Here is a 16061-nt window from a genome sequence, read left to right as displayed (position 1 = left end):
TTTTTGATTGGGTCATTTATTTTTCTGGTGTTGAGTTGAATGAGCTGTTTTTATATTTTTGAGATTAATTCTTTTTCAGTTGCTTCGTTTGCTATTATTTTCTACCATTCTGAAGGCTATCTTTTCACCTTGCTTATAGTTTCCTTCATTGTGCAAAAGCTTTTAAGCTTAATTAGGTGCCATTTGTTTATTTTTGCTCTTATTTCCATTACTCTTGGAGGTGGGTCATAGAGGATCTTGCTGTGATTTATGTCAGAGAGTGTTTTGCCTAAGTTTTCCTCTAAGAGTTTTGTAGATTCTGGTCTTACATTTAGATCTTTAATCCATTTTGAGTTTATTTTTGTGTTTGGTGTTAGAAAGTGTTCTAGTTTCATTCTTTTACAGGTGGTTGACCAGTTTTCCCAGCACCACTCGTTAAAGATTGTCTTTTCTTAATTGTATGTTTTTGCCTCCTTTGTCAAAGATAAGGTGTCCAAAGGTGTGTGGATTTATCTCTAGGCTTTCTATTTTGTTCCGTTGATCTATATTTCTGTCTTTGTGCCAGTACCATACTGTCTTGATGACTGTAGCTTTGTAGTATAGTCTGAAGTCAGACAGGTTGATTCCTCCAGTTCCATTCCTCTTTCTCAAGATTGCTTTGGCTACTTGAGGTTTTTTGTATTTCCATACAAATTCACAGTATCAGTTAAATCAGTAAATCAGTTAATCAGTAAACACTTGCTGATTGCTTTGCTGATTAACTGAAAATAGGTTAGTTACTATTGTCCATGGGATTCTCCAGGCAAGAATACTAGAGTGAGTTGCCAGACCTTCCTCCAGGAGATCTTCCCAACCAAGGGATCGAACCCACGTCTTTTACCTCCTACATTGGCAGGATAGATTTTTTTTTTTTTTTTTTTTTACCACTAGCACCACCTTGGAAACCCAATTTTGACATGATGTTGCCCCACATATGGGCTTCCCTGATAGCTCAGTTGGTAAAGAATCCGCCTGCAATGCAGAAGACCCCAGTTCAATTCCTGTGTCAGGAAGATCTGCTGGGGAAAGGATAAGCTACCCACTCCAGTATTCTTGAGCTTCCCCTGTGGGTCAGCTTGTAAAGATTCCGCCTACAATAAGGGAGACCTGGGTTCAATCCCTGGGTTGAGAAGATCCCCTGGAGAAGGGAAAGGCTGTCCACTCCAGTATTCTGGCTTGGAGAATTCCATGGACTATATAGTCCATGGGGTCGCAAAGAGTCAGACACAATTGAGCGACTTTCACTTTGCCCCAAATATAAGAGAGTGATGTCTTCTCTTTCTATTTATTTTAAATCAGTGTGCATTTCCAAGTCTTTAGATATATATTCCTAGCACAGCATTTTTTTTATAATAATGATGAAGTTTGATAACAGAAATCTTCCTTCTATATCTATAAATAAATAAGAAGTAAAAATTGGTTTATTGTTTAGCTACAAGGAGTAATACTACCTATGATCTCATAAATTTATGCCTTAACTAGAAAACATTACTATAGGATCATTCATTGGGGACTTTATTTGTTACTTTAAGACTTTATTTGACTTTATTGACTTTATTTCTTATATGACTTTATTTCTTACTTTAAGAAACTAAAAAAGAGCAAATATGGAGGTATTTAAATATAGAAGATTTTCTTTCTTTGGTAGTTTTTCTCAATGTGGTAAATTTTTGATAATCTCAAAATTTAAGCTGATTTATTTTTCCAATTATATGCTCAACATGAGTACAGAATGGCTTATGTTTGCTCAAAGAAAATGAACAAATATTTCAACAACTGAAAATATTTATAAATTGTCTAATATATATTAAGCACATTTGTTTAACAATAAATCATGGCAAAAAGCCACAGTCTATAATCAGTAATGCTTTTACAAAATTCAAATTTGCTACCTTAGTTTTTATTTCTAAAATTACATTTTATTTCTCAGTTATAGTTTTCTTCATGTCCTGAATGGAAAAGCTACATATACCAGGACCTGCTCCACTGCTGTCTCTGCCGCATCTGACATGAAAAGTTTTCTAGTCCTTTCTCCTGTTATTTGGAATGTGTCTTACCTAGGCAGCGACAAAGGATTTGACCCCCTCTCTTCGCTTTTATTTGCACTGCCCCTGGCGTACCTTTAACCTGTGAAACCTTCCTGTGATAAGATAATCACTGGCAGCAATCCACAGTCTAATCAGAACAAGATCACCCAGTAGATGCCCCGTGTGTGGGCTTTTAACTTAAACAACAGGGGCACTACAACAGTTAAAAGATATCTTTTTTTTTAAAGCTTCAAAGTAGTTATTCGTGAAAAACAAATAAAAACTTCCCTGGCCTTAGCATACCTATTGTATGGTTACTTAGGTTCTCTTAACTTTCTTTCAATAATGATCCCTATTATCCAGCTGTAGCAATTATTAACCCATGACCACTATTCATCTCTCTGCCCATGTTATTTTGAAGCACATCCTAGATATTGCATATATTCATTCATGGATAATTCAGTTTATAGTTAATACAATTTTAATTTAGAATTACACAATGGGGCAGGTAAGGCAGAATATCATAATACTGTCTGCATTTAGGGGATGCAACATGCTTCTTATTGCACGCATACGTACTTAAAGCCATTGTGGCTTATTTTTAAGTAGACATCTCTCTCTCTCTCTCTTTCACACACACAATTACAAATGCAAGTGTTTAGATGCAGAGTAAATAACTTAAAGACTGGCCACCCCTGGAGGCTCCTGTCCATCCTCAGTGACTGTTCCTTGTTACCTTAATGTTTGTTTCTGAGTTTTCAAGTTGGTCTTGTTTTTTATCTCCTCTCTGCTCTGGACCTGGTCCAGATTAAAATGCTGGGAAGCTGATATTCTTTTCTTGGTTTTGTCCCTTCGTATTTTCTCTCTCACTGTTTCCATTACATACTTTGGCCACCTGATGTGAAGGACTGACTCACTGGAAAAGACCCTGAAGCTGGGAAAGATTGAAGGCAGGAGGAGAAGGGGATGACAGAGGATGAGATGGTTGGATGGCATCACCGACTTGATGGACACGAGTTTGAGTAAGCTGCAGGAGTTGGTGATGGAGAGGGAAGCCTGGCAGGCTGCAGTCCATGGGGTCACAAAGAGGTAGACAAGACCGAGAGACTGAACTGAACTCATTCTCTCTCTCTCTCTCTTTCTCCTCCATATCCTGCCTCCTCTCCCTTTCTGTCTTTCTTTCACTGATAGTATAAACAGTCTGATGATTTCAATAAATGTATACATTCTTGTAACTCACCTGCACAGGGCACCAAGAAAACTCCCTTGTGTTCCTTTCTAGTAAATATTTGCCCACCTCCTCTACCCAGAGATAATCACTGTTTTGATATCTATGCCAATATTTTAGATTTGTCTCTTCTAGAACTTCATATAATGGATTCATATAGTACGTATATTTTTGTGTCTCTCTTTTAGCCCAGTGTTATGTCTCTGAGATTCACCACAACCAATGTCACTGTGTGTATCAAGAGTTTTTATTTAGTCTCTAAGTCATCTTTGACTCTTTTGCGAACCTTTGAACTGTATGTAGCCCGCTGGGCTCCTCTGTCCATGGGATTTCCCAGGCAAGAATACTGGAGTGGGTTGCCATTTCTTCCTCCAGGGGATCTTTCTGATCTGGGGATTGAACCCACGTTTCCTACATTGGTAGGCAGAGTCTTTACTGCTGAGGCACCAGGGAAGCTGGTATCAACAGTTCAGTTCAGTCGCTGAGTTGAGTCCAGCTCTTTGTGATGCCATAAACTGCAGCATGCCAGGCCTCCCTGTCCATCATCAACTCCCAGAGTCCACTCAAACCCATGTCCATTGAGTTGGTGATGCCATCCAACCATCTCATCCTCTGTCATCCCCTTCTCCTCCTGCCCCCAATCCCTCCCAGCATCAGGGTCTTTTCCAATGAGTCAGCTCTTTGCATCAGGTGGCCAAAGTATTGGAGTTTCAGCTTCAAAACCAGTCCTACCAATGAACACCCAGGACTGATCTCCTTTAGGATGGACTGGTTGGATCTCCTTGCAGTCAAGTGATTCTCAAGAGTCTTCTCCAACACCACAGTTCAAAAGCATCAATTCCTCAGCACTCAGTTTTCTTTATAGTCCAACTCTCACATCCATACGTGACCACTGGAAAAACCACAGCCTTGACTAGACAGACCTTTGTTGACAAAGTAATGTCTCTGCTTTTTAATATGCTGTCTAGGTTGGTCATAACTTTCCTTCCAAGGAGTAAGCATCTTTTAATTTCTTCGCTGCAATCACCATCTGCAGTGATTTTGGAGCCCAGAAAAATAAAGTCAGCCGCTGTTTCCACTGTTTCCCCATCTATTTCCCATGAAGTGATGGGACCAGATGCCATGATCTGAGTTTTCTGAATGTTGAGCTTTAAGCCAACTTTTTCACTCTCCACTTGCCCTTTCATCAAGATGCTCTTTAGTTCTTCTTCACTTTCTGCCATAAGGGTTGTGTCATCTGCATATCTGAGGTTATTGATATTTCTCCCGGCAATCTTTATTCCAGCTTGTGCTCCCTCCAGCCCAGCGTTTCTCATGATGTGCTCTGCATATAAGTTAAATAATCAGTGTGACAATATACAGCCTTGACGGACTCCTTTTCCTATTTGGAGCCAGTCTGTTGTTCCATGTCCAATTCTAACTGTTGCTTCCTGAACTGCATACAGGTTTCTCAAGAGGCAGGTCAGGTGGTCTGGTATTCCCATCTCTTTCAGAATTTTCCATAGTTTATTGTGATCCACAACAGTTAGTTCCTTTTTATTGGTGAGTTTAGTCCATTGCATAAATATATCACAATGTGTTTATCTGTTCCTCTGTTGATAGATATTTGGGTTGTTTGCAGTGTTTAAAAGTTTGAATGAAACTGCTTAAAAATTTTTATATAAGCACCTTGAAGGTCTATGTTTTCATCTCTTGACTAAATATTCCTGATCAGTTTTATTTTTTTAATGAATATTCTCATTTCTCTTTGGAAAATTCTTCGTAAATCTTACAGAGGCTATCAATTTATTTATCCATTCAAAAAATCAGCTTTTGGTTTTATCTATTGTCTCCTTTTGGATAATTTTGTTTTCTTATTGACTTCTCTGTTTATTTCTTCTTTTTGTTTATTTGAGGTCTAATTTACTCTTTCTATAGATTCTTATGGCAGGAACTCATATTGTTAACTTGAGACTCTTCTTTCCTAACATTAGAATTTAATGTGATAATTTTCTATTTAAGCACTGCTTTACCTGCATCTCACAGTTATACTGTATTTCATTTATATTCAGTTAAAAGTTGTTTATAATTTTCCCAGTGATGCACTTTTTAATTCATTGTATTTAGAAGTGTGATTTTAATGTTCCTTCATGTGAGGGGTGTTTCCAGACATTGTTCTGATTCCTCATTTAATTCCATTATGGACAGAAAATGTACTTTGAATGATTTCAATCCTGTTAAATTTTGTGAGGTTTATCATATGGTCCAGACTATGATCTTTCCTAATAAATAATCTGTGTTCACTTGAAAATAATTGTCTTCTTTTCTTGACTAATGTGTTTAATAAATTACATTTAGGACAAATTTCTTGATAATGTTTTTATCTTTTTATATCCTGATTTTCTACTAGTTCTATCCATCATTGAGAGAGAGGTGTTGATCCTCCTACCATAACTGTTGTGTTAGTTATCAGTTGCCACACTGCAAATACCCCCAAATTTAATGGCTTAAAACATCACTACAAATCTATTATCTCAAAGTTTCCAGTTGCCTTCAAGATTTTCTCTGAATCTTTGGTTTTCATCATTTTGACTATGATGTACCAATGAGTGTTTTCTTTCCTATCTTTCCTGCTTGGGGTTTTCTGAGAATCTGGAAACTGTGAATGTATATGTCTTATCAAATTTTGGAACTAGTCAACCATTATGTATTCAAATATTAATTCTGCCCCGTTCTCTTACTTCACTCCTTTTTAATTTGAATTACATGTATATTTTTTAACTTTTTACTTTACATTGAAGTATAGCCAATTAACAGTGTTGTGATAGTTTTAGGAGGACATCAGAGGGACTCAGCCATATATACACAGGTATACGTTCTTCCCAAGCCCCCTCCCATGCATGTTAAACCTTATTGTCCCATAGGACCCTGAGATTCTGTCATTTTTTCATACTATTCTTCAGATTGGATCACTTTTCATATACCTTCAAGTTTACTTTCTCATTCCTTTGTCATTCCCATTCTGCTCTTGAAACTGTCTTGTGAGTTTTTATTTCATATATTGTATTTTTTTTAACATTTAGAACTTAATTTTAGTTCTTTTTGACACTTTTTCTTCTCTGCTGAAATTTCCTTTCGTTCATTCACTGTGAGGATAACTTCCTTATGTCATTGAGTGTAATTGGAATAGTTGCTTAAAGACTCTTGTCCACTCACCCCAAGGCCTGGATATTTAGGGGTTGGGTTTCTTGTCTTTTCTCTTGAGAATAAGTCAAAATATTCCTTGATCTCTATATTCTAAGTAATTTTGGAGTTTATCTGGCCACCATAAATGTGAGTTTGTGAAAACATACATTCTTTTAAATCCTGCCAAAGAGTTTATTTTTGTTTGTTTTCCATTTGCTCTGGTAGCAGTAAGCTTGGTGGAACTAAAACTGCTCCTTTTGCAGCAGCTCAAATGTCAGTTCAGCTTTTCCTCTTTAACTGACTTCCATGATCTGCTTCACACATGCATGATTTCAGGTCCTGCCAGATAGATGAACAGTGAGTGTACAGAAGTGATTTTGGCTCCCTCTTTTCTGGGGAGTAGTCCCTCACTTTCCAGGAGTTGTAGTTTCCGTGAAGCCCATCCTTGTTTCTCTGGGTCAGAAAGGCTGCAGATATTCTGGAGGAATTTTATCCACTCAGTACTTGGTGCCTCCTGAAGCATTCATTTAAGCAAAGAATTGTAGAAAAGGTAAAACTTCTGCATTATACCCGTTTATGAGTGTCAACTGCCAATATCCACCTGCTTCCCCCTCCTACAGTGCCTTCAGATACCTGTTTTGTTGTGTGGGTAGACCTTGCAGGTAGAGTACATGGTAACTGAAATCTGTGAATTTTGTAACCAGGCTCTCCCTTTTAATAGGAACTGCTACTACAGAGCCCTGTAAAGCAAGAACATGGTTCTGATATGTGGGGGTTTTGGTAACAGGTATTATGCAATGTGAGGACTGTCTGTATTTATATTTTGTTCAGAGCCTATGTAATTGTTTTCTAGATTTTGGTTGTTCTGGTTGGATCTTTCTTATCCTGACCAGAAGAGGAACTTGTCTTCTGATAGGTTTCTATCATGGTCTCATGTTTTCTTTTCCTTCATAGAACTTTTCACAATTTATAATTATTTAATTTATGGCTCTTTACTTACGTATTTTCACACTGTGCTGTTAGAATTGTGTGACCAATCAGAGGTATCCATAGGTATGCATTGAATGAAGGAATGATGTCTTCCATGATGATAAAACTTAGATTGCAAAATGGTTTCAATTACAGTCAGGATACTTTATGGGACCACAACAGATAAACAGCATCACCATAGGAATCCAGATAAGATCTCCATGTGTGTTTAAGACCTAAGATAGGCCCTACTGCATATTGTAATAATAAGATCATCTGATCTCTACTTTTACCAGATATTTCCTTAATAGTGTCTAACTGGGAAAATGGGAAAGGCCAGGAAGTGTTAATAGTTTATAATGAAGCCAAGCATTTAACACATAGAGTTTTATGAGTCATTAAATGACTGAAAAGCTCTGTGTTTATAGTTTTTATAGCTGTGACAGATAACACTAGCACCATATTTACATTTGTTAGAGAATAGGTCTCAAGCTTGACGTTTTAGAGACCCTGGTTCTTTATATAAAACATCTTTTGTAGTATCAATACTTAGCATAGAGTTGATGCCCAACAAAGAGTTTCTTCCTTTTTGCCTCCCCATTTTCTTTCCCTTACCAAATCAAAGTGTTCTTTTCATTCAGTTCAGTTTACTTGTTTCCAAGCATTGCTTTGCAATCCTATATTTGAAAAAAGCTTAGTGAAGCCGAGGCAAGAAATATCCTTTGTGTATGACAAAGCAGTTTCTACAGCAAAATTTTATACAGAGTGGAACACACATTTACTGCAAAATGAGGAAGAACATATTATCTTTCATCTAGCTCTCCAGATTCACTTTGCTTGTACCCTGGTAAATGAAGAAACTTGGTTGAGATTTTAAAATGAATTTCTCAAGCACTCCTTGACTAGGGTGGAGGAGGGCTCCATGAATCAGGCATACCCCTCTTATATGATAGCTTCCCTGATAGCTCAGTTGGTAAAGAATCTACCTGCAATGCAGAAGACCCTGGTTAGATTCCTAGGTTGGGAAGATCCACTGGAGAAGGGATAGGCTACCCACTCTAGTATTCTTGGGTTTCCCTTGTTGCTCAGCTGGTAAAGAATCCACCTGCAATGCAGGAGTCCTGGGTTTGATCCCTGGGTTGGAAAGATCTCCTGGAGAAGACAAAGGCTACCCACTCCATTATTATGGCCTGGAGAATTCCATGGGGTCACAAAGAGTTGGACACGACTGAGTGACTTTCACTTTCACTTTCCTCTTATATGAAGTCTGTTCGAGCTGTTTCCTTCAGGAAGAGTCTCTTCTTGGTCACATATATTCTACCAAGCATATGACATTAGGGAAGATGACATCGTGAAATGTGATTAACTGCAGACAAGAATTAGGACAGGTGACATCATGATATGTGATTAAATGGAGACAAGACAGATGTGGGATCTCTGTAGGTGGATGATATGAATGTCCTTGCCTACTGGATGTAGATACACAAACCTGTGTATCAGTGCTTCTCAAACTTTAATATGCATAGGAATCACCTGTAAATCCTTTTAAAATGAAGACTCTAATGCAGAAGGTTTGGAGTAGAGTCTGAGCTTCTGCATTTCTAACAAGATCCCAGGGAACACCTATCTGAGGCTACAACTTTGACTGGTTAGATTACACTGCTGAGTTGCTGTGTCAACTGAAATGGGGCTTAGAATATTTTCTTCTATTCCCTCCTTTTTAAGATTATGTTTACTACAATCAGAATTCTTTAAGCTTCTTGGATAAAAAGGCTTAGTGTAAAATAAATCCCAGACAATGTCACTCGCAACATCCCACGATTTTAGATTTTCTTGGCAATTGTTATTTCTGACATGTTGTTTAGTACACCTGACATGCCCAATTATAAGCTCGTATTGTTTTCTGTATGCTTAGTTATCATTCCAACCTCTTATTTCACAGATGAGGAGACTGAGGCTAGATTATTTACTTACAAGTTTCGAGCCTCTTTAACATGAAAAGAAAATAACATATGTTGATTTCAAAGCAGATCACAGTGTTATTTTACCTGCAAAAAATTATTAAATAGTGCTTTGATTGTGATTTTAACCAATAAGTTTATAAAATAGTTAGAATTGTTTTTTCACTGCATTGAACCACTGCATTACTTTGCTATTATATCAACATAGTGTATTCCAGAGAACTCTTTTGCCAGGAAGACTGACACTTCATGTTTTATTGGTAGTATTAAATGGAAACAATCACTTAAATGGTAAAAATTTTCCTTTGATCATAAACATTCAGCTTACTAAACTAATCTCTGCCAAATCAGAAGACATTGCTTATAATATTCTAGCAAAGTATATACATAATTAAATATAGAGATGTGATTAAATTCAGTATCTAACCAATATGTTTGAATATAAATTTAAAACATGAGAAATAATAGGAAATACCAGGTATCTTCAGTTTTCAACTGTGATGTTCAAGTTGAAACTTTAATATTTTATCTGCTTATATTTTCATTGAAGTTTTATTTAGAATGAAAATGAATTCATCCCTCTACTCTCATCTAGTTCTGCAGTTTCCACAGCACATCACTCATTTCCTCTCATATATCTGCTTATGCTTCAAATGAAAAGTCTCTGAAACTGAACTCATTTTCTCCTTCCTCTAAATGTTGAACTAAGTGGAAATATAAATCTCCTAACATTAAACTGGAATTGTCTTTGACTCTTTCTTCTCATTACCTCTATATATCATATCAGCCAGTTTCACTGATTCTTTCTTCCACATGCTTTTGTTACTCTGAGAATCTTCCTGACATTACCCTTGCTCAAGCCATCATTAGCTCACACCTATTTTAGAAAACATCCCCTCTATTGATTTTTCTTCTTATAGCCTCACTCCCCTCTAATCCATCCGTGATTGTTAACACCAGATCATTCCTTTTAAAGCCATTATTAGGCTCACTGTCACCTGAATCCCCATAATAGCCCTCCATTATCTATAAAATAAAATACAAATTCTTTAGCCCAGTTTTCCAGGCTCCTTGTAATCTGGGCTCCAATCTACCTTTCAAGTTTTACTTTATACTAATTCCAACAGAAGCCTTCTATTATTGTCAAATTGCTTGACTTTCTGTTACCCAAACGTGCCATATACTTTCCAGCCATTATGTCTTTTCCCATTTACCTGGCCTTGTAGGCATTTCATGCTCTCCTGTACCCATGGAGATAAATTTAAGTGAAGACTACAGAATTTTTGACTGGTAATAGGCATTAGAGTTAATGGAGATCAACCTCTCACCTATTCCACCATTTTAAGAAACTAAGAACCACAAAAATATAGGTCTGTATTAATATCTAATGAACACTATAGTAATCATTGCCTAGGTTGTTTATTTTGGAAATCATGTGGTTCGTTTCATACCTACCATAATGCCTACGTTTTTAATAAATAATTCTGTAAAGCCCAACAATCTACTAAATTTAACCATCATAAACTATCTCAAGGAGGTTCAGATTAAGCACAGTGTCCTACATGTTCTATGGACCAGCTAAAGACAAGTTCTAAACTGACTTTTCATTGAACCTAAGATTTTTATGGTCCCCAAAAATAGGTGCTCACACTTTATGCCTTGCTAATATCAGGATGAGTCTGCTAAAAATTTAATAGCTCAACTTTTAGTAGCTTTAAAAAATTTCTCAATCTTTATAAGGGTGTATACATTGAGTGGGTGAGGGCAGAAGTTGGCTGATTATAAAAAACAAATCAATTTAGTGAAAAAATAAGTTTTTCAGTTGTGTCCAACTCTTTGCCACTGATGGACTGTAACCCTATAGGCTCCCCTGTCCATGGGATTCTCCAGGCAAGAATACTGGATTTGGGTGGCCATTTCCTTCTTCAGGGGATCTTCCTGACCCAGGGATCAAACCCACATCTCCTGCACTGCAGATAGATTCTTTACAGTCTGAGCCACTAGAGAATAGTCCTTAATAGGGGATGATAGTAAGAGAGAAGAATTATTCTCTATACTGAGGATAAATGGACTCTGCCACATACAAGTTAACATTATTAAGATTGAGAATAAAAACATATTGAGATAATCTCTTCTGGATAATTTCACTGGTCATACAATATTTTGTTAGGCATGTACCACTACTTTAAAGTGAGTCAGCTGCAGGTATTTCTGATGATTTTCTGTAACCTAAACTGAGCAGGGATATGATTTTACAGACTATCAACGTACTGTGATTTGAATTTTAAATACAAAATAATTGCACCTATTTGATAATAACTTAGTATGGTTTATGGCAGTAATATTTTTTAGTTGCAAAGTATAATAAAATAGTGTGTACATTTTCAAAAAAGAAAGCACACCAGTCCAAAGGCATCTTTAGCAAACTACCTCAGCAAGTAATAGCACAAGGCAGAACAAGATGTCACCTCCTCACCGACATACTGGCATGATGTCCACCCCAGAGCTTAGAATCAGGAAGGGAAACTGGGGACAGGCGAGGAGTAAGAATATGAAATCGGTATTGACTGGGTGAGTTTACTTGCAAATGACTGAGATTGCATATGCTATCACCAAGTCAAATGGTATCTCAACAGGAATGTAGCTTTAGGAAAGGATACTTTTATGCCCACTTGAATTCATGGCTTGTGTTATGAGAAGTGGTGGTCCTCAGGCTGAAGTCTACCAACAGTAAGAAGCTACTCATATCTGATCTTGCAGAGAATGTCCAGTCAGCTACTGCTGAGCAAGTTACAAAGTCAGTTATGCTATGGGTGATTCACTTGCTGTATAGGTGCATTGCTGTGATTGTCATTTAGTTTGGATCTAGAATTATATAATTAATGATTACTGTGGTCACCATGCTAGCTTCAGCATTATGTGAACCAAGAACTTCCAGATGTCCAACCTAGGTTTAGAAAAGGCAGAGGAACCAAAGATCAAATTTCCAACATTCGCTGGATCGTAGAGAAAGGGATCAAAAAAAAAAAAAAAAAAAAAAAGCTTATACCTCTGTTTCATTGACTATGCTAAAGCCTTTGACTGTGGGATCATAACAGATTGTGGAATGCTCTTAAAGAGATGGGACTATCCCACCATCTTACCTGTCTCCTGAGAAACCTGTATGTGGGTCAAGAAGCAACAGTTAGAACCCTATATGGAACAACTGACTGGTTCAGGATTGAGAAAGGAGTACAACAGAGCTGTCTGTTGTCACCCTGTTTATTTAACCTATACACTGAGTGCATCATGAGAAATGCTGGGCTGGGTGAGCTACAAGCTGGAATTAAGATAGATGGGAGGAAGAAACATCAACAATCTCAGATACATGAATGATACCACTCTAATAGCAGAAAGCAAAGAGGAACTAAAGAGTCTTTTGATGAGGGTGAAGGAGGAGAGTGAAAGAGCCGGCTTAAAACTAAATATTAAAAAAAAAAATTATGACATCTGGCCCCATTTCTTCATGGAAAATAGAAAGGTAAAAAGTGGAAATAGTGACAGATTTCCTCTTCTTGGGCTCTAAAATCACTGCTGATATTGACTGCAGCCATGAAATCAGAAGACAATTGCTTCTTGGCAGGAAAGCTATGACAAACCTGGACAGTGTGTTGAAAAGCAGGGATATTATTCTGCTGACAAAGGTTCATATAGTCAAGGCTATGGTCTTCCAGTGGTCACATACAGTTATGACAGCTGGTCTGTGAAGAAGGCAGAGCACCAAAGAATTGATGCCTTTGAGAGGTGGTGCTGGAGAAGACTCCCAAGATTCCCTCGGACTGCAAGAGAGTAGAGTAGTTAATCTTAAAGGGAAATTAACCCTGAATATTCATTGGAAAGACTGATGCTGAAGCCCAAACTCCAATATTTTGGTCACATGTTTTCATGAGCTGACTCATTGGAAAAGTCCCTGATGCTGGGAAAGATTGAGGGCAGAAGGAGAAGAGGGCATCAGAGGATGAGATGACTGGATGGCATCACCAGTGCAATGGACATGAACTTGGGCAAACTTTGGGAGATGGTGAGGGACAGGGAGGCCTGGCGTGCTGCAGTCTATGGGGTCACAAAGAATCGGACACAACCGGGCCACTGAACAACAACAACAATGATCACCGAAAGCTAGTTAAAACAATGTTCCGGCAGCTTTATTCATAACGGACAAAAAATCAGAACATTTCCCACATTTAGGAGTAGGGGAATGAATAAACAAACTAGTAAATTTATACAGTGGAATACTACTCAGCAACATAAAAGAATAAACTGACCACTTTCTGTTTCAGACCCATCATGTAAAGTTACCACCACATCTGTTCTTATATTAAAACAAGCTAAACAAAAACCCCAAACAAACAAAAAAACCTGATTTTCAAACACATTGAAAAGTAATGACTTTTATTGGGTCCCATCAGAGAGCTGAGGTTGTGGGGCAAATAATCACCCTGAAATCTGATCAACAGGCAAATATAAAGAGTCAAAGATGTGCTTATCAGGAACAGAAGCCACAGGAGCTATAAACTGGCAGGAGCATTTAAATGGTAAATTTGATGAATTGTTTACAGGCCAAATGTAGACTTATGTGAGAGTGAGAAATTCTTAGGAGTTACATTTTGAGGGAGACCCCCACACTTTTAGATGTATTGCTTCCAGGAACCTCTTCAGGTTCTCATATTGAGGAGCCAAGAAAGATCTTGTAGAGATGCACTTGTGAGGGTTATAATCCAGATACATCTGCCCACAAATTTAATAACTTGAAAGAAATGGACTAATTCCTTGGAAGACACAAGCTAGTAAAAATCACATAAGAAAAAGTTGATAATTTGAATAAGCCTGTATCTATTCAAGAAATTGAATTAATAATTACTTATTGGAAAAAGCAAGTACCTGGCTCAAATGGTGTCACTTGTGAATTCTACTGAACATTTATTTTTATTTATTTATTTTTTTCTACTGAACATTTAAAGAAGAAATGATACCTAATCAAATCCTGGCTCCTTTGAAGAAATACTGAGTTTGTAACTGTGAGGGTTAATTTTGAATCCATACTGAATCTGCTTCTGTGACTTTAGCTCTTATTTTGTCGCTTTTGTTATTATAAGCATACATAGTGGCCTGCCTCAGGGAGCCCTGCCGGCCCCCTCCATCTGACCCTGGGGGGCTACGTGGCCTTCTTTAGCTCACAGGAAGATAGCCTGACCCTGCCCACCTGGGAAGGGCTGTAAGGAAGTGAAACTAACATTATGTGATGTTAGTTAGTGAGATGTTAGTATTAGTTAACACTCCCCTGCCTGAGGCTTGCCATTCTAGGAGGTATTTTCAATAATTAAATGGTCTTTTTATTCTGTTTCATCACCTCCCCCCATCTTTGATCCGTAAAAGAAACTGGCATCCACGCCCCTAGAAGATGGTTATTTTGAGGTATTAGCCTACCATCTTCTCAGTCAGCTGGCTTTCTGAACAAAGTCGTCTTCCTTGTCTCAATGCCTCTTCCCAGATTTGTTGGCCTACTGTGCGGCAAGCAGAGCGAGCTTGGACTCAGTAACAGGTTGGCCAAGAAGTTTGGATTTTTCCATAAGATGTAATAGAAAAACCCAAAAGAACTTTGTGATCAACCCAATAATTTCTGAGGATAGGGTTTGATTTTTGTTCTGACCACAGAAGATCTCCTTCCAGGTGTCCTATTTGCTGTTTTCTCCTAAAAACTAGCTGGTCTTGGTGCAGTTGAGCCTATATCTTGAATAGTCTCCCTAAATCCTTTCATCACAACCTCCACTTTAGGCTTGAACCTCTTCTTTCTCTGTTGCAAATGAAGCCAGTTTCTTTGGGAAGATTTTGAGAGCTGCCTTACAGCCTGTTTCTCCCCCCCAGGCAGTCTTTAAGCCAGGGATCTGGAGCTGAGGGTAGGCATAATGCATGTAACCTTCTCACTGACTGACATAGTAACTCAAGAAGCTGAGTGTTCAGTGGCAGGGGACTAGCCACCTGAGGACCTCTCAACTTTGCTGACCTGGCATGGAATGTCCACTTCACAAGAAGAGGAAAGGCAACTCTACTCCCGTATTCCCAGCATGCAACATTCAGGGCAGAACTTTTGGTCCCATAGTCGGGGGTAGACAGGAAGAGAGCCCAACAGTTCAACAATACTCAACAGAGACAGCCTCCATTTCCCTGAGTCTCCCATGGGGAATCTATGTATACACACTTGACAGAAACTCACTTTCTGACTTTCTTCTCTTGAAACTGATGGTGCTGGGCTGCCCTCCATAGGCCTGCAAGCCCTGTAACTGCCCAGCATCAAGACCAAAGAAAGAGCTCGGAATCAGATATGGAGACATCAGTAGCTTATCGATCAGGGGATCCTATACATCTGAAGCAAGAATGTCCTGGAGCAACTGACACCCCACTGTGGATGCAGATGGCAGGACAGGCAGGACAAAGCAGCAGTCTTCCTAAGGGGTAGGTAGAGAGAGATTACCAGCTACAGGGAGAATTGGCTTCAGGTTGGCTCACCAGTTACCAGGGAAACCATCAGAGGCACACACCCCTCACTGTTCCTTTGATTTTGCTGTTTGTTTTTGATTGCTGTTTCCTTTGATTTTGCTGTTGTTCAGTCACTCATTTGTGTCTGACTGTTTGCAACCCCATGGAGTGCAGCAC

Source organism: Bubalus bubalis, chromosome 22 (assembly GCF_019923935.1).
Source record: "Bubalus bubalis isolate 160015118507 breed Murrah chromosome 22, NDDB_SH_1, whole genome shotgun sequence".
Classification (NCBI taxonomy): domain Eukaryota; kingdom Metazoa; phylum Chordata; class Mammalia; order Artiodactyla; family Bovidae; genus Bubalus; species Bubalus bubalis.
Note: the sequence above shows the minus strand (reverse complement) of the source record.